Source organism: Diabrotica undecimpunctata, chromosome 7 (assembly GCF_040954645.1).
Source record: "Diabrotica undecimpunctata isolate CICGRU chromosome 7, icDiaUnde3, whole genome shotgun sequence".
Taxonomy (NCBI): Eukaryota; Metazoa; Arthropoda; class Insecta; order Coleoptera; family Chrysomelidae; genus Diabrotica; species Diabrotica undecimpunctata.
This window is the reverse complement of record NC_092809.1, coordinates 80,151,522-80,172,798: the sequence shown is the minus strand read 5'-3', so window position 1 is coordinate 80,172,798 and position 21,277 is coordinate 80,151,522. Positions and strand designations below refer to the sequence as shown.

Below are 21,277 nucleotides of genomic sequence, written 5' to 3'. Positions count from 1 at the left end.
CATTTTACTGAAAAATCATAGAAAAGTCTTGAAAATGAGAGTCAGGCGGTAGGTACACAAACAAATGCTGGTGACTACACAAAATTAGGGTCAGCGGCAAAAGTAACCCTTTCTTCTACTCCATTAGCATAGGGAACTGTTTGTCGATCAGCGATTACCCATTTGGTTGCCTGGGGGACAGTTTTTTAATCAACAAATTGGAATTGCCCATTCCCGGGTTAGGGCCTAGCTCTTCTCTTGGGTGCCAACTAGGATTTTTAGATCAGACCCACTTGACAGAGTCTATACAAAAAAAAACTAACGTTAAATGTTTTAAAATTACAAAAAATGATCTTAAACATGCGTATTATCTAAGTCATTTATTCAAAATAAATTTGATTGAAGACGATAATTGCAAACATTGCGGTAAACTGGGTGATCTTGATCACATCCTTTTTTAAATGTTTTCTTCAACAGCATTCAAACTCTCTCTACAAAAATAAAATGAAATTTAAAATGTATGAACCATTTAATATTCAGTCTATGCTGGCTACAGACTCACAACAAATAAACAATATCATTGTAGATTTCTTGTCAGACACATGCCCAGTTCTATCAGATTTGTACGCGAGCATGAATTTTCATCATCGTGTGGATTTCAAGTTTAGATTTGCGTCATTCGTTTATCCTAAATATTTTAACACTAGTTATAATAATTAGGATAATTAATAGCTTTTGAGTGCACAGGTAAAGTATGTGGTATTGAATAGTGTAAAAAAATGGTGTGACCTGAATATACTGTAAGTATTAAAATAATAGAAATTAATTATTGAATTAAGGTTAAATTGATAGCAAAGCCATTTATTTCTAAAATAAAAACTTGCTCTTAACTCAGGCGATAAAATCAGTGAACAATCATTAACCTTGCAGAATCGGACTTGAAATTTTATAATTGTTTGTAATTTTTATATAATTTATTATAAAATTGTGATAAAGTTCACGTATTTCACACTTAAATAGAGCAAAACTTTGATTTATATCAAGTAATATCATAATAGAACTGACTATCGACTACAGAACTTAGATAATTTTTGTTTTTTAATTTATTTTTTCAACTCTTTAAACTTATACTCAATTATTGCTTGAGAAGTTCTAGAGCTTCCGACGGGTCGACTGGATAATTAGAGCTTATCGCTTGCTATTATAGAGTAAATACGAGATAAATAGGAAAGTAGAAGAAAAAGCATCTAAAGAGGAACAAAAAAATGGATAGCAACGATGATTATACTTCAGAGGACAGCAAAAAGAGAAGTCGAAAGGAAAGTGAAGGAGATATTTTCAACAAGAGCATGAAAATCACCAGAACCCCTCTCAAACAACAGAAAGATGAGAGCAAAATTGATCAACTCTTAAAAATGATGCAAAATTTAACGGAACAAACAAAATACCTAACCGAAGAGGTAAAAGGAATAAAAGAAGAACAGCGAGACTACAAAAATGAAATCCGTGAATTGAAAGAAGAAATAAATGGATTCAAACAAAGTAACCAACAGCTAAAGAAAGAAAATAACGAAATTAAACAGGAACTAAATATAGTAAAGATAAAGATAGAACAGCTCGAGAAAAAAAGAAAAGCTAACAATGTTATAGTCCAAGGACTGTCGATGGATACAAATGATCCAAATGAACTTAACAAGACCATGACTAATTTTATGGAAAAAGAATTGGGCATACAAGTAAAAATTGAAGAAGCTTACAAACTAGGTGAAAAAACATGTCTTATAAAAACAAAAGACAGAAATGAAAAAATAAAAATTATGCGGAATAAAAACAAACTAAAGGCCGTATGACACTATGCATTTTCTTGTATCATTTCTTATATCGTTTCTGATATAGAAAGTTATTTATGTTTTCTTGTATCGTTTCTTGCACGTACATTTGTGCTCTGTATGACACTATGCAAGTTCTTTTATCGGAAGTTGTATGTGATTCGGCACATGATTGGTCGAAATTTCGACATATATAAAAATAGAACTGCAGTACCTGAGGACCCCAAGCCAGATGCTACTGATTATTTTTTAAAATACTGTGGTTCAAAAATGAAAGAAATAAAATGTCCCAATATTAAAACTAAATTGGAAACCACAATTTTTGAACATATTCAACAGGCTGTAATGGAAGACAGAAATAATAAATAATTTGGTTGCGTGCTCTTGAAATTCTACTCTCTTATTTGGAGATATAAAATAATCTTTAAACTCATCACGAATTTTTAAAGCGGTTATGTATTGTTTTTAGTAATACATCTCCCCCTACATTCAGTAGTTCCGATGCTATTTGATCCAAATCCCTGTGATTTATTGTTTTTCAATTTGGCCACTGCTGTTCTAATCTTGGTTATCGTTAGTGGGCACTTTTCTCTGATGTCTGCTTGGTCTAATTGTATATCAAAGTTCTCCTCCAGTCGCCATTATGATAGAAGTTTTACGTTTTTGCTTTTGCGGCTTTGCGCACAAATTGGCGCATTTCTTGTACAAGAAACTGCAGCGGACACAAATTCTTGTATCGTTTCTGATATAAGAACTTATACGCTTATATGACACTATCCATTTTTTTGTTATATCAGAAACGATATAAGAAATGATACAAGAAAATGCATGGTGTCATATGGCCTTAAGATCAACGAAGCCAGAAATATACATTAATGATGATCTAACGCACGAAGAGATGAAGATACAACAGGAAATACAGAAAATTGGAAAATTAGAAAAACTTAAAGGTAAGAACATCCGAGTTGGCTATCAAAAATTAAATATTAACGGGGACATATGGAAATGGAATAAAGAAAAAAAAAAAAGAGTTGGAAAAAGATAAACAAGGGACGTCAAAAAACTGATACAACAAGAAATATCGGATACCCAACAAGAAACGAAATACGAAATGGCAAAGAAAAACAATATGAAATCTCAAGAAAAAATAATGAAACATACGTACATAAATAAACATAACAAAAAAATTAAAAAACACGAGCAAGTAAAAGTAAGTACGTGGAATATCAGAACAATGCTTGAAACAGGAAAAGTGCAAGAGATTGTCCCAGAGCTGGATAGATACGGAATTGATGTTGCAGTAATTCAAGAAATTAGATGGTCAGGTCAAGGAGAAATAAATAAAAAAATTACACATTACACTACTCTGGGCATGAAAACAAGGTCAATACGGAGTTGCATTTATAACTACGGGAAAAATACAAAATAATATTACGCAATTTAAACCAATAAATGAGCGCATAGCATACCTGAGAATTAACGCCAAACCATTTAATATATCCATCATAAAGGTATATGCACCAACTGAAAGTGCTATAGCAGAGGAAAAGGTAACATTTATCAGAAACTGGAACAAGAAATTGAGTCTTTACCCAAAGAAGACACAATTCTGGTAATAGGAGATTTTAACGCCCAGATAGGCAAGTTGCAGGTAAATATACATTACATGAAAAAACAAATGATAATGGTCAAAGATTCTGCGACTTAGCAACTAGCACCAATATGATTGTCAGTAGTACAAAATTTGCACACCCTGTATACCACAAAGTAATATGGATCTCACCAGACTAAAAAACATGGTCCCAAATAGACCATATACTGATCACAAAGAGAAAGCAAACATCGATAACAGACGTGAGAACATACAGAGGTGCACATGCAGACACAGACCATTTCATGGTTACCGCAACGTTAAGACAAAAAGTCAAAAGAACGCTAAAAAACAAGACAGGACAAATGGTACATAGAAAAACTGAATGCTACAGATAGAAGAATTAAATATGCAGAATATATAAGCAAAAAACTGAAGGAATACTGTAAACATACAGAGGATGTTGAAACAGAATGGAGAAATATAAAAAAATGTATTAATGAAACAGCTTCTGAATATGTAGGGATAGAGAGAACGAAGAAAAAGAAGAAAAAAGAAGAATAGTATAATCAAGACTGTCATAACATGTTAAAAAAGAAGATAGAAATAAGACAAAAGTGGATCAGAACAAATAGACAAGAATATAAAGAAGAATACAACAAATTAAGGACAGAATGTAAGAAACAAATAAGGAAAATTAAACGAACCTGGTTAAATGATAAGAAAAATGAAATAGAAAAAGAAAACACAAACAGAAACATAAAAGTATGTTATAAGAAAATTAGCGAGCAGAACAAAACCTTTAAAGAAAAGATAAAAGGCATAAAGGATAGAAATGGAAAAGTATCAGAAAATGACAGAGTTTAAAGAAATCTGGACTGATTATTTTAATGAATTATTAACAGTACAAGAGGACCAAGACTTAAATGAAAACGTGGAAGAAGAGACGAAGATGATAGAAACCGAGCTAGAAAATTCAACGAAAGATGAAGTTGAGGAAATTATAAACAGTAGTCGCAACGGTAAAGCACCAGGTATAGACGGTATAAACATGAAACTTATAAAATATGGTGGAAATGAACTCAGAGAAAAAAAATTACCAATTAATAAAAGTCATATGAGACGAAGAAAAGATGCCAGAAGAATGGCACAAAGGACAAATTATCACAGTCCATAAAAAAGGAGACCAACAAATGTGTAATAATTGTAGAGGACAGACAATATTAAACACAGCGTATAAAATCATGTCAACCTTAATACAACGAAGACTGGCCGAAGAGACTACAAATATCATGGGACAGTATCAATGCGAATTTATTAGGGGAAAGTCAACAACAGATGCCATACATACGGTAAAGCAAATTATGGAGAAAGCTTATGGATATAAAATAGAAATTGAATTGCTTTTTATAGACTTCCAACAAGCATTTGATTCAATAAACAGAGCGAAATTACTTACAGCTATGAGAGAAATAAGAATACACAACAAATTAAGACGATTAATAAAAATGACAATGAGCAAAACTGCAGTCACTGTAAAAACACAAGAAGGGGACACAGAATTTGTTATAAATAAAGGTGTAGTCAAGGAGATTCATTATCTGCAGCTCTGTTTAATCTTGCCCTGGAATATATAGTCAGAAAAATCAACAAAGGTACACTTAGAACGAGAGAGGGACAAATAATAGCATATGTCGACGATATTGTGTTAATAACAAAGAACAGAAAAAGAATGGAAAGTATGTTAAAGAATTGGCAGCAGAAGGGAAAGTAATGGGCTTAGTAATAAATAAAAAAAAACAAAAATAATGAGATTTGACAAAAAATATGAAAACAAAAAGACTAGACTGGGAGAATATATATTTGAAGAAGTAGACAAGTTTAAGTATTTGGGAATATTAAGAACAAACAATGGAGAAAGGGAAACAGAAATTAAAGAAAGGATAATTACAGCAAATAATATATACCATGCAAATAAAAAACTTCTAAAAAATAAATTACTGAGCCAGAAATCGAAAATGAAGATATATAAAACAATAATTCGACCGACTATGATGTATGCTGCCGAAACCCTTAGCATGACAAAAAAACAAGAGGAAGACCTTAGAATACTAGAAAGGAAAATACTAAGAGCAATACTAGAACCCATAAAAATTAATGAAAACCAATATAGACAAAAAACGAATAATGAACTACTAAACGAAATTAAAGAGGATATAGTTTGTAAAATAACACAGCAAAGGGCAAAATGGCTAGGACATATATGGAAATCAGGACCATCTACGACAATATTTTCAATATTGGAATGGACATCAGCTGGTAAAAGAAGACGTGAAAGACCAAGATCTACATGGCTACAAGAAGTAACAAATGATCTCAACAGCAAAACATGCAAAAGCAACTTTGAATAACAAAATAAGATGTATTACTCCACTAATTCGTAAAATGGGACCCACAGCTACACTTACGAAATACGAAGAAAAAAGACTAGAGGACTGGATAATTGTAAAAGCGAAACTTGGTACAAAATGCAGTCAATTTTATTTTAAGAGACTGTAACAGAATCACTAATTTTACTGGCGGTAAACCAGGAAAAAAGTGGTTGCAGCTTTTTTTGCGTAAAAGGCCAGCTATTGCGAAACGAAATACTGAAATTATTTCTAAAGCGCGGGCTTCAGTTACTGAATAGTCTTAAAGAAATTGATTTGACGGTCTAAAAGATTACCTTCATAATGAGGGCTTTGAACACATTATTTCAAAACCAACAAGAATTTATAATGCTGACGAAACCGGTGTACAGTTTTATCCTAAGACAAGCAATCTCTTAGGACCAAAGGGTTTCAAAGATGCCTATAACCTAAGTAGTGGCAATGAAAAGGAGAGTATTACTGTGCTTTGCAATTTTTCAGCATCCGGAGTTTCTATCCCTCCACTAGTAATTGTACCATATAAACGACTTCCGAGAGATGTGGCTATGTCTATGCCTAGTAATTTCTTCATAGGGTAATCTGATTCTGGCTGGATGGTGTCGGAGACATTTTATGAATACATCGTAAATTGTTTTTATCCCTGGAAAATTTAAAACAAAATACAGTTGCCAGTGATATTATTCCTAGATGGCCATAAATCTCACATTAGTGTCGAATTATACGAATTTTGTAAGGAGAAGCAACTAGTTATGTATTGTCTATCACCAAATGTAACTGACGTATTGCAACCTTGCAACGTCGCCTTGTTCAAGCCGCTTAAAACTGCTTGGAAAAGAATTATACGAGAACATAAGCAAGCCACTAACAATTATGTCACAAAAGTTACATTTGCCCCATTATTTCAAAGAGCATTTGAACAATCAATAAATGCAGAAATAATAAGGAATGGCTTCAGACGCTGCGGTTTATATCCGTTGGACCCCAACGCCATCAACTACACCAAATATATCATGCAGAAGAAACGGAATTTTTAGAAAAGAGGTAAACAAACACTAATGAATTAGAACAAGCCGAGGAAACCATCCAATCAGGATTTTGTTAGCACCCATTAAGTTTTAAAATTCTTTTTTAATGATCAATGTAACGATGAAACAAAAATAGGAAACAGTGTCTTAAATGGTACTGAACCCTTACTCAATTTAACGGAATCAGTTATGGACCAGGTGCCTATCCAATTCGATGACATTACCTATTTTGGTACAAACAATGATATAGGAATAAAAGAAGTAACAGAATTTATTGCTAACAATTCACAAGACACTAGCATAATTCAAGCACAGGAGAGGGAATAAGTTAAGATAGATAATAATTAAGAGAGATAAAAAAGTTCAAATCAATGAATCTGAGTTTAGCAAAATAGTCTTAAGAATTTACGGAAACTTTGTATGAAAGCAAATCAGAAAGCTGGACTCATTCGACTGAAGATGGAAAAGAAGATATAAGATTAGTTTCAAATAAAGGTGCAGCATCTAGAACTCATGAAAATATGGTTGGTGAAAGTAGGGGAAATGACGAGAACAAAAAGACTGCCGATGATACTGTTAAAGCTAATAACAATACTTATAGCCAAAAAGATAAAAAGAATATTACAGGCACACGCATAAATATTTTATCTGATATAAAGTTAGTCTGTGGTAGAAAAGAGCCCATAAATATATTTAAAGGAAATATAAATAATCAAAAGGAGGAAATACAAAAAATGTTGAAAATGAGACTGAAAATAAAATTTCTAATGAAGGGATTAAATTACAAAAAATAAAGGAGAGAAAAGCAGAACGGAAACAAACATTGGAAGGAAATAAAAACAACAAGCTTGATAGCGCTAAGAAGAAAAGGCAAAGTGGACAAAAATTTAGACTTCTTTGCTCTCTTCCATAAAACTGAAGTTATAATACCCACATACAGTGACAACAAAAAAATGAGCAATAATATTTTGAGATCTGTTTTGAACTGTTATAGTGATGCCACAGTTATATACACAGACGCATCTAAATCAATAGAAGGAACTGGCTGTGCGTATTTTATACCCACAGGAGGTTCTGAATTTAAGTACAAACTTTCCAATGAGTTTCTCGGCGGAATCATTGGCCATATTAGAAGCTTTAAAATACTTTAAAAACTCTTATATTAAAAAATCGTTAATTCTTTCAGACTGTCTTTCAGTTCTACAGAACATAAAAAACACTTGTTTGCCCAAAACATTTAGTAATCCTTATATTTTTTAATAAAGGATCAATTAAAATACTTAGCAGACTCTGACTTTAATATAAAATTTATTTGGGTTAAGGCACATATTGGACTCAAAGATAATGAATATTGTAACGAAATACCCCATCTCCGATGCATAGTATGCGTCATAATTCTTAGAAGGATTCTCGAATACACAATCGATGGCATTTTCCATAGCGCTTGCCGAGGCGCTTCGAACGAATTAGACGTGAACTACGCCAGAATATTCTAGTACATAATAATTTTTGTATATAAGCATACCTTCTAGGAGTTAAAGTTTAGTGAGTTCGACTCGAGCAGCCGAACAGTACGGACGTGAGAGAGAAGCGTGCTTAGGTGGGGGCGACTGACCTATTGTCAACGGAGCTTCTCAGCTCCCGGTGGGTAAGACACCGAGTGTGGCATAGGCACTTGTCCTACATATTAGCGAAAAGCGGATGCGAGGTAGTTACTAGTTAAACCGTCGAGGAGCTGTTTTTATAGGCTCCTCGCGGAGGCTATAATAGCTTCGCGTTTGCGAAGAATTCGGGATCACCTCAGTGTGTCGTCAGGGATGACACTGTAAGGCCTTGACATTTGACAAGGTCGGACAGAAACGGCCCCTGCTCCTGAGGTGTGAGAAACAGGAAGAGGATCCCTCACTGTGAATACAGGGAGTGAACTACCGCGAGGTACCTGGGACGGCACCCAGTAAGCCGTACTGACAGCGGTCAGTCGGTGGAAAAAAAACAGAGTCGTCTAAGTAGAATTTTCTTATATCTTATGAACTATTTGTTCACTGCCTTACGGCAATATGAGTGATATTCCCCCCCCCCCCAGAAAGTGTTGTCACGCAGGTGACAACACAAGAAGAAGAAGAGAATGATTTAGCCGAATCATCAAACCCCTCTGTTGACAGCTCGATCGAGCTATATAATAAATTTATTAAATCGACTAATACCGCGATCGACGACATAGAAATCGTAATATCTGACGATGACTCCTATCTGCCCGAGTCGGAGGAAGAAAAAAGCGAAATCGACACCGATGACGATATCAATACGATGGACGCCATCGACGAAGAGCCGAGCCCAGCTGCAGAATCGCGCGAAGCCCCACCCCCAACTGTAGTAGAGACACAACCCGCCGTGGACAACGTCTCCAAAAATGAAGCCGAGCCCGAAATCGGCAAGAAAATGAAAAGGCTAAGGCCCAAAGAAGACTCTTCGGAAGACGAAGAAGTAAAGAAAAAGGCCAGAGAAATGGCGGAAAGGGAAAAGGCCAATGAGCTTTTAAGGTCGGTCAATGTACTGACGGAACAGATCAAATCCCTTAAAGAAGAAAGCCGTATCCGCGAGGAAAAGGCAAATAAACAAATCCAAGACCTTCTCGCTCAGATGACTGAGCTGAGAAACGAAAACAAAGAAAAGGACAAGGAGATACAAAAACTTGTACAACATATAATGGCATTAACAGCAGCCAAGGAGAAAGAAGAGTCAATAATGAAAATCGACCCGTGGAAAGCCTCCCTCGATAATGACGTTGTAAAGCTAGTGGAACTAGGAATCGGTTCACCTCCCCCCGTAAAGCCATCCGGTAGCAAAGGCAAGCCTAAAGAGCCGGAAAGAATCATAACAACCAAAGAACCTGCAGGTTGGACACAAGTCCAAAACAAAAAAGGAAAAAAGACAGGCACCACTACTGAGAAATCAGACAGTAGTGTGAAAACAAAAATAAGCGTCGCCGAAAAGCAGAAGCAGATAATAAATCAGCGGAAAGATATCGAATTTAACAAGGCTGCGAAAGAGGCTCATGAAAGAAGCCAGAAAAAGAAAACTGCCCAAAATAACTTGAGCAAAAATAGCCAAGTTGAAAAAGAAAACGACGTACCAAAAGACTCACCGCAAACAAGCGAGGAGCCTATAGTAAAAGAGCCGAAACCACCGGCGATAATCCTAAAAACTGTAGGAGAACACCAAAAAATCCTGCAGAGAGCAGCCAACCAAGGCATAATATCAGTCAATAAGTTTGCACGATCAGGCAGATCGATTGTTATTAACACAAAAACCAGAAAAGATTACCTAGGAATGGTACACATCCTAGAAGAACACAGTCCAAAAGTAGAATTCATCGCATATCCCATAGATAGCGATAAACTAAAAAGAGTCATTATAAAAGGGCTATCTGCTACTACTAGCACAGTAGCAATTAAAGACGAACTATACAATAAAGGAATAGAAGCAACAAGGGTGATCAATATGATCTCCAAAAAAGCTGATAAAAAAGTACTGCCACATTTCATCGTCACCCTCAAAGAGGAAGACGTTGCAAAAATTAAAAAAATATCTGATATATGCCACATGCGCATCTATGTGGAGGATGAATTCAAAATCACAAAAGACACCCTACAGTGTTATAACTGTCAAGGGTTCTATCACAGCTCAAAGGCTTGCCATTGCGGATCCAGATGTGTAAAATGCGGAGAAAACCACATCAGTAACGACTGTGAGAAAAGCCGGGAAACCGACCCCAAATGTGCAAACTGTGGTGAAGCGCACACAGCAAATTATAGAGGATGCTCTAAGGCCCCCAAAAAGAAAACACCTGCCCCAACAAGACCGGTAGGAAGACCCATAAACAGCGCTCCAATCAACAAAGGAGTCAGCTACGCACAGGCAGCGAAAAAATCCGCTGAAACCACCTCAGAATCTCCAGCACAACCACAAGAAGTGTCGGTACAGGACGCAGCTACCCTCATCGCAAACTTCCATACAGAGTATAATAACAAAATGATGGAAATGATGTCCATGATGGACAAAGCAACAAAAATGATGACTGCATTTGGAGAAGCCGTCCGAAAATGTTAGCAAACCAAAACGAAGATCTACGCATTGGGTCATGGAATTCCGGCGGAATATTCAAAAAGATCAACCTTCTGGATGAAATAATAAACAGATTAGAGCTCGATATCGTAGCCCTTCAAGAAACTAAACTAGTGGAAAGGAAAAAAACAAAATTTCCAGGCTACGATATCTATAGAACGGATCATAGAGCATTATCAGGAGGAACAGCTATATTAGTCAAAAGGGGACTCGAACACGAGCACATCCCAACACCAGACGGACTGGTGACAATGGAAGCCACAATTATTCGACTTAAGGCCAACAACGAAACACTAAAAATAGTGTCAGCTTACGTTAGACCACATGATCCGATTTTCAACGAAGATTTGAGCCTAATACTGAACTCAGAAGAGCCAACTATAATTATTGGAGACCTAAATGCTAGATCTCCCAATTGGTTTGACAGGACGACCAACCGAAACGGAAGATATCTCTGCAACCATCTCGAGAACAGACCGAACACATATGTCATCGGACCAACAGAACCGACATGTTTCCACGGAGAACTCCCTACGTATCTCGACATTGCAATCCTACACAACGTGGGTCAACAATACGAGATACACTCTCTAAATGAAGGCGATTCGACACATAACCTAATCGTCCTGACCCTGGGCGCAACAGAATTGAACTATTTGCAGCCCCACAACAGAAAGAAAACAAGTTGGCCAAACTTTAGAAGAATTGTGAGCGAGAACATCGGTAACATCCCAACAATTAATAATATTACAGAACTAGAAGACAGTGTAATAAAACTAGAACAAGCAATAAACAATGCTATCGATGCCAGCTCCAAAACCGAAACAATCACAAGACAAAAAGGAAGATTCAGGGATATAAGTATAGAACTTCAAAACCTAATCAAAGAGAAAAACCGGAAAAGAAGAAGAGCCTACCGCACAAGAATGGTAGAAGACAAAAGGATTGCAAATGAGCTAGACAGGGAAGTGAAAAAACAACTTCAAAATCATAGAAATGAAAGCTGGGACTCCTATATCGATGAGCTAAATCCTAACAAATCCACCTTCTGGAAGTTATCTAAAATCCTTCGAAAGGACAAGAAACCCATACCTCCCCTACACGGAGTAAACGGGATTGTCCATACGGAAATCGACAAAGCCGAAGTCATGAAGGACGAACTAGAAAGGGCGTGTAGAAACAACGAAGACCCCGACGATGACATAGACTTTGAAGAAGAGGTAGAAAGAACAGCGAGAAGACTTAGAAGGAAAAAGGGCAGAATATGTATTACACATACATCTCCCGAAGAAATAAAGAAACTTATAAAAATGACAAATGCCAAAAAAGCCCCAGGACCCGACAACATCACAAATAGGGCGCTGAAAAATCTACCAACAAAAGCTATTGTTTATTTCACTAACATAATAAACAACATGCTAAAACTACGATATTTCCCAGATAGGTGGAAAGAGGCACACGTAATAATGATTGCAAAACCTGGTAACAACGGCACATTTCCACAAAATTACAGACCTATCAGCTTATTATCATCTATAAGCAAGATAGCGGAAAGAGTTATTCTAAAAAGACTCAATGAAGAATCACAAATGCTAGGAACCATACCAGAGGCTCAATTCGGGTTCAGAAGCGAACACTCCTGTGAATTACAGGTACTACGACTTACAGAATTCATCACCAAAGGATTTAATGAAAAAATGTACACAGCTACAGCTTTTCTGGACGTCAGCAAAGCCTTCGACAGAGTCTGGCACCATGGACTCATCTATAAAATGAATGAATTTGGTTACAGTGAGGCGATGACATGCCTCCTTGCGTCATATCTTGCCAACAGAAGGTTCAGAGTTCGAATAGGGGCAACCCTATCCGAAGTCGGGACCCTGGAGGCGGGTGTGCCTCAGAGAGCGGTGCTGTCGCCGTACCTGTACACCATCTATACGGCCGACACGCCAAAAGAGCCAGGCTCTCTGTTGAGTCTTTACGCTGACGACACAGCAATAGCTGTTATCTGGAGAAACCCGGATCATGCAGCTAATCATCTGCAAAGAGCACTAAACAGATTCCAAAGATGGTGCATAAAATGGAAAATAGCCCTAAATCCAGATAAAACACAGGCTGTAATGTTTAGTCACAGAAGAAGTGTACCAAATCGCGAAATTACAATCGAAAACACCCCAGTAGACTGGACCAACCAGGCTAAATATCTAGGGGTACATCTAGATAAGAAGCTAACGTTCACTGAGCACATCAATCAGCAAATACGCAAAGCCAAAGCGTTGAAAAGTCAGCTCTCAACACTTATTGGAAGGAAAAGTAAACTACGATTTAAAACCAAAATCAGGGTTGCGAATAGTATTATCCTGCCAGTCCTAACATATGCATCCGCTGCGTGGGGACACACCTGTAAAACAAACAGGAAAAAGATACAGACTACTCAAAATCAAATAGTCAGAGATGCCCTTAAGATACCAAGGTACGTACCCTTGAGATATGCATATAGAGACTCAGGACAAACAAGAATCCTACGCACGCTAGACGAGAGAGCATATGAAATTTTTAACGGACTAAGAAACCACCCCAGCAGAATGTTAAGAGAGCTGACTAACTACAATGAAAACACAAGGACGGTACACAGAAGACCAAAACAACAGATAGCTCGATATAGGGAGAACCCGAACGAATAAATAAAGAATGAGATGGTTGCAAGAAGAACGAACAAAGAAATGCAGTCAATCAGAAAACACAGCAAAAAAAAAACTCTGGCGAGAGGGTACGCTTTTCTTTTTTAGGTTTTTAGGTAATTATAAGTCCAATATACACCGGGGTGTGTGAGAGCATTATACACTTGGGAATGCACACCCCAATACACGCACACAAATAGGATTAAGGAAAAAAGGAAAGAATTGTTGCCCAGGCATTTTATAGTCCCGACGCCACAAGGAAGTCCACAAAAAAAAAAAAAAAAAAAAAAAAAAAAAAATGTGTTTTCTGATTAAATAACTTAAATTCATATTGATACATTCATACTTTTCATTAAACCGTTTAACGTAAATTTACCTTATATAGCAAATATAGAATTCTATATACCGCTCCGCGGACTAGGCCCTTAAGGCAGATCGAAATGAAAGATCTACTCGCGAAATCCGAGCACTGAGGTCATGTGCGGCATGCATGGGCTTGGTGGCCGGACCCCTCTCGGGTGCTCAGCCGGCGAGGAGAACAAAATTTATTTTGCCAAATCGGCGGCTGAGTGACCGAGCACACACTCTTTTCCGGACATAGAGTCATCAGCTCAGGCTGATGGCTCTATGGTCGGAACACACGCTCTTTTTTCTTTTTTTAGGGACTCAAGTTCCGACGTAAAGCTAGAGTAAAATCAATTGAGTCAGTAAAGTAAATAGGGAGAAAAGCCTAGATGTGGCTACCCCTACAGTTAGGTGGCATAACCACATTCACTAAAAACCGAGGATGTCCTATTACCCAGGGCATCTTAAGTAAATTTCAGATCATAAGCCTCCTCACGTAAGTCACACGATGAGGAGGGGTGGTGGAAAAGCCTGGGGGTCAGATAGGTACCACTTCGACTAGCGAGGTGTGACCGGTTGATCTTCGGACATGTGGATCCCATTCTTACATTGGTATACACATGTTCCTAGGGGCAGGGTTGATCACTGCGTGTGTGTGTGTTAAAGTTTAGTTGATAAGATATTTTCGTGCTGTAAACTTATAAATAAATATATTTGTATAAATTCGAACTGCTCGTTTTATTTAATCTCGCTACAATACAATATGTAGATTACTTGGTTTAAATCAGTATAATATCAGGCATTTTATTGTCATATTCTTTATGTGTATTAGATGCCATTACGATTGAAAAACAGCTATTGACATGGAAAGATCGATGGAATCTTTACTGCTTAACAAACTATACAACATACACCAATTTACCAACTAGTTATTCCACAACCTATTTGGTTTAAGAATTTTAAATCTCCACGTAAATATATAACCACCATAAATAGACTACGCTTTGGACATGCGTGCTATACAAGTCATTTATATAAAATAAATGTGATTGAAGATGATAATCACAAACATTGCGGAAAACTGGGTGATCTTGATCACATCTTTTTTGGATGTCCTAAGTTTCAACAGCATTCAAACTCTCTCTACAAAAAATTAATCAAATTTAATATGTATGCACCATTCAATATCCAGTCGGTACTGGCTACAGGCCCACAACAAATATACATATAATATCATTATAGATTTCTTGTCAGACACATGCACGGTTCTATAGAATTTGTACGCGAGTATGGAATTTTTGATGATTGTGTGGAAGTTTAGATTTGTATCCTTTGTTTACCCTAAATGTTATAACACCTTATCCGTGGTCCAGTTTTGTTTGTCTACTAAGAATGTCTTGATGGGCCCCTAGACGAGAAGCAAGTGACCCTGTAAGTTTCCTTGTCGTATATTCTTCTATTAATTATCCGTTAGTTTTCAATTCTCCTAATTTTGACACAGTTGGTAAAAATGCTTCAACTTTCAATCAAAAAAGTTTTGGCTTACTTCATCAAAATATACAAGGTATATCAACAAGCATTGAAAAACTAGAGTTCTTCCTGCAGTGCGAAGGTCTACATAATATATGTGTCTGTTTAACTGAGCACTGGAAATCTAAAGAACAACTAGAACTACACCATATAAATGGATTTTCTCTGGCTTCATCTTTCTGCCGTAACCAAGGGGAACATGGAGGGTCTTCAATCTATGTGAAAGAGGGTGTGGTTTGGAAGGAACGTTCTAATATATGTTCTCAATCTGAGAAATATAATTTTGAAGTGAGTGCTGTTGAAATAGAATATTGCCTTTTTAATTGTGTTGTATTGTGTATTTATCTGCCTGGACGTGGCTCTATTGATGTTTTTATGTCAAAACTGGATCTACTACTTGATGTACTAGTCTCCGAAGGTAAGGCTATAATATTAACAGGTAATTTTAATATAGATTTCAAATCAAATGCACTAAGTAAGCAGAACTTGGTGAATGTTTTAGATTCTTATGGCCTAACCGTAAATATGAATGATTATACAAGAGTAACTGCAACTAGTAAAACTTAAATTGATTATATTGCTACAAACATAAATCACCCACAAAAAACAATGGTTGTGGAAGGTTTTATCTCTGATCATCGTACGCAATTGTTCCAATGTAGCATTAACACAGACAATGATGCCTATATATTCATACGTACATATAGTGAAAGGAACATAAATCGTTTTGTTCAAACCCTTGAGTCAACAAATTGGTCAGAGGTATTTAATACAATTTCTGCTGAGGATAAATCATTAGCTTTTTTAAATACTATCCAAAATTACTTTCGGTCACATTTTCCACTACTTAAATGTAAACCTAAAAAATGTACACGTTCGAATTGGTTTACGCAGGAACTGTACAATTTAAGGGATCAGCTAAAACTTTTAGAAACGATCTGTCAGCAAAATAGTAATCTTAGGCCAGTCCTTCATTTGACAAAGGCAGAATATTCAATTAAATTAAAAGCAGCTAAAAGTAGTCACTTCATGAGACAGTTAAACGAATCATCAAATAAAATGAAATGTATTTGGCATTTAGTAAACTTAACAGTCGGGAAACAAAATAACTCAAAAGTACCTAGTGATGATAACATTAATTTAGCAGACAAATTTAACCACCATTTTGTTAAAATGGCTCCAAAGTTACTTGCCGCTTTGGATCCTACTAAAATAGGTGGGTTTACATCAGCATCAAAAAACCGTAATAGTTGTTCTATGTTTTTATATCCAACTAACCCACAGGAAATAACTAGTATAGTCGAAAGTTTTAAATCCAAACACAGTTGTGGTTTTGATCAGATTGCCCCTAAGTTATTAAAACAATGCATTCATGCTCTCGCAGATCCACTGACGGATATTTGTAATGCCTCTTTTCAACAAGGAATATTTCCTAGTATGTTTAAACTATCTATTGTAATCCCTTTATTCAAAGGTGGTGATAAAGATGACCTTAACAACTATCGTCCCATAAGTCTCTTATCTGTATTTTCAAAACTAATTGAAACTCTGGTTTATACTAGAATGAACGCATTCCTAAAAAAGCATAGTGTCTTGGATAATTTTCAACATGGTTTTACATCTTCTAAGTCTACAACTACAGCTCCTGCAAATTTCGTCAGCTTAGTGTTGGATGCTTTGGACAGACGAGAGAAGGCATGTGGTTTATTTCCAGATTTGTCCAAGGCTTTTGACACTTTGGATCATAATTTTTTGCTAATAAAACTAGAGGGGATTGGTATTCGTGATGTAGTTCTAAAATGATTTACATCCTACCTAGAGAATAGAAGACAAATAGTAAAGATAACATCTAATGAACTTGTAAACGAATCAAACACATTGGGTATCCATTATGGTATCCCTCAGGGTAGTGTATTGGGTCCTCTACTTTTTATAGTATTTATTAATTATATAGCTTTGGTAACTAATTCACTGACTGGGGTTAACATCATCAGTTATGCGGATGATACCAACATTCTAGTCACAGGAACGTCTGATCAAAATTTGCAAAATAAAACAACACAGACACTATCCACGATCAACAGTTATTTTTATCCAACAAATTAGTTTTGAATGAAGAGAAATCAAAGTATATGATTTTCACGTCAAATAATTTATTAAACCATCAAGACACTATAGAAGCAGCAATAGATAAAACAGACTGCACGAAGTTGCTGGGGGTACTTCTAGACAGTAATTGTAAATGGTCAAACCACATTTCTAATTTGAAATCCAGATTAAGTAGCGCATGTTATGCATTGAGAATTCTTTCACGTCTCTTTCATACATCAATACTAAAAACAGTATACTTTGCCCATTTTTACTCAATAGCCAAATAATGCATTGAAGTCTGGGGTTGTACCTCTAAATTACAGCAGATATTCGTACTTCAGAAAAGAGCTATTAGGATAATGTATAAAATGAAATTTAGAGATTCTTGTAGAGGCATCGTTAGACAAAACAATATTCTTACAATTCCTGGTCTGTATATATTTTCGTGTATAATGTATTTACATGGCAAAATTTATGAATTTAATAAATTTTAATTTAACCATGTTTATTCAACAAGATTCAGAGACAATCACTTTATGCTTCCACAACATCGTTCTGTTTTGTTGGAAGGTAGCACACATTATGCAGCCATAAGTTTCTTTAACAAATTACCAATAGATATAGGTACGAATGAATTTACATCAGCCAAACTTTCGGAGGTGTGTACATCAATACATTTGTGAGCTAGAGCCATATTCTAAAAATAACTTTTAAGTATGTTTTATCGTGTTTATTAATTTATATACTTTTAAGATGTATGTCTGTAACTTTGACTTGTCTCATACATGTACTTTGTATAATGTCGCATATGATCAATAAATTTGACTTAACTTGACTTGACTTGACATATGGTAAGTGGTTTTGTAATTTTGGCAAAGTCCTTTATGAATTTTCTGTAGTAACCAAGTAATCCTAAAAATCCTCGAATTTCTTTTGCTGTTTTTGGTACAGGATAGTCTATGATGGCTCTAATCTTAGTCGGATTTGGTTTAATTCCCTCGCAGGTTACGACGTGGCCTAGAAAATCGACTTCTTTCTTAAGGAATTCACATTTGTCAACTTCTATCTTAAATCTTGTTTGTAACAATAAAACACTGAAAACTTTGTTTTTAAACTTTCACAAAATTTATTTTAAATTCTTATCACTACTACTCTTCTTATCACTGTAGTGATAAGAATTTAAAATAAATTTTGTGGAAGTTTGAAAACAAAGTTTTCAGTGTTTTATTGTTACATAAAATGAATTTCCATCAAGTAACGGTCGAATCCATCAATTATTTAAATCTTGTTTCCCTTAATCTTTGGCGAAGGAAGAGAGGTTGAAAATACAATAATGTCGTCCATGTAGACCAGACATATTTCTCCTATTAGCTCTTTTAGTACGTTCTCCATTACTCTTTGGAATGTTGAGGGTGCATTTTTGAGTCCGAACGGCATTCTCATGTATTCATAGTGGCCATTTTCAACGTTAAATGCAGTCTTCTGAATATCTTCTTCGTCCATTTCAATTTGATGGAATCCGCTGGCTAGATCTAGGGTTGAGAACTATTGGCAGCGTCCTAGTTTGTCCAGAATGTCTGTTATATTTGGAATTGGATATCGGTCATCGATGGTTTTCTCGTTCACCTTCCGGTAGTCGACAACTATTCTCCATTTAATTTTTGCTGAGGCATCTGGTTTCTTTGGAACGACCCAGATTGGAGATGACCAGGGTGATTGAATCGGTCTGATAATTCCTTGATCAAGCATCGAAGTGATCTGCTTACGTACTTCTTCTTTATGGATGTGTGGATACCGATATGACTTGCTATAAACTGGAACTTCGTCTTTGGTTCGTATATGGTACTTTATTTGGTTAGTAAATGTTAAAGGATCGTCTGGATGATGAAATATCTCTGCAAACTTCCTGCACAGTCGTCTTAGGTGAGATTCTTCTTCTTTATTAAGATGACCGGTTCTAAGGAGAGGATCGACATCTCTTAGATTACTGTCTTCGGTAGGTATGATATCTGACGTATATATATTATATTCCTGGAGATTTATGGGTTGACTTTTGATGGGATTAGTTAATGCTACTTGGATGTATTCATCGGTGTTATTGACTAGCTCGGTCCAGGCGAGTTGATTACAGGCAACGGTGAGAGTTTCTCTTAGGATGGCACCTTCGACTTCTTGTCTTGGGATGACGATTGTACCTGATGTTTCCTTTACTGGCAAGCGGACTTGGGTAATTGATTGGGGCTCTAGCTGGACTGTATAGAATTGGGCTTTGTTTGTGACATAGTAATTATAGAAAGAATAGAATGCTCTGTAGTAAGAGTAGCTTGGGTAAAATCGAGATTTGCTTTGAGAAGTTTAAGATTATCGAGGCTGATAAGACCGTCAAATGTCTTGCGAAATTTGAAAAGATAAATTTTAGGTTAATATCGAAGTTAAATTCGGGAAAAATTGGAATTTCTACACAATAATCTTGTGAATGATTCTGAAAAATTTATGTAACGATAAATGGTTCATATTTAATATTATTCTTGAAAAATTTCTTTGAAAATTTACATCTTCCTCATATTCTTGGCTTTCTTGCTCATAATAAGTGTAATCTGGGTATGTGTCATTGTCTATACCTTCATCGTAATTATTTTCCTCTTAAAAATAAAATAAAATTAAAGACAGTCAAGATTTCGAAACTATTTTACGGATTTATTTTCCTCTTGTTCGATATTAAAGAGTTCTTCTACGGTGAATCGGGGACTGGCTGTTTGTTGAAAGCGGAAGTTTCTTTGAGATTGGGGTCTATTAAATCCGGTTTGGCGTGTAGATACGCTCATAGGTGTTGGTTTATATGATTGAGATGGAACTGGTATATGAAAATTGGGTTGATTAGCCCTAGAATTTTGTGTATATGGAGTGATTTGATGATTTTGTTGGAATTTAGGGGGTTGAAATGTCCCTCTTGGACTATTGTTGAATATGGGGGGACGGGGGTACTTGAGGTGTCGTCGATACATGAAAATTGCGTTAATTCTTCTTCTTTTGTGAAAAATCGTCCAAACGTGAAGATAGCGTGAATTCTTCTTCTTTTCGTATCGTTCAAACTTGAAAATAGCGTCAATTCTTTTAAAGCGTAACAGGGGTTGTTGGAAAAAGGATGCGTTGGCTTGTCGGATCGCGACGTATGAGGTGTCAAACGAACGGGAAGGGGACGGGAAACACGTAGAGAGAAAAAACAAAGATAGCGGCATAGTCAAAACGACACTATAACGTATCTCCGGGTATATTGGTCCGATTGCAAAGTATGAGGTGTCGAACGAAAGGTGAGAGAATAAGGAATATATCAAGATGAAAACAAGAAACAAAATCAATGTCAAAAAGACACTATAACGTATCTCCGGGTCTATTGATCCGATTGCAACGTATCAGGCGTCAAATGAAAGAGGAGGGGGTAATGAATACATGGAGATGAAAAACAAGCAACAAAATCAATGCCAAAACAGCACTATAACGTATCTCAGGGTCTATTGGTCCGATTGCTACGTATGAGGTATCAAATGAATATAACGTTCAGCAGCGGCTATCGCCGGAAATGAAAAGAATAGGAATGTACAACATCGTGACGTGTGAGGTATCGTTGGAAAGGGGAGGAAGTAACGAATAC

At 36.2% G+C, this 21,277-nt stretch overlaps 1 protein-coding gene across 1 annotated transcript in view; it reads left to right on the top strand.

Moving 5' to 3' along the window:
- Window positions 1-21,277, top strand: part of LOC140445523 (uncharacterized) — a 297,375-nt gene that overhangs the window by 42,336 nt on the left and 233,762 nt on the right. The gene's annotated exons all lie outside the window — the stretch shown is intronic.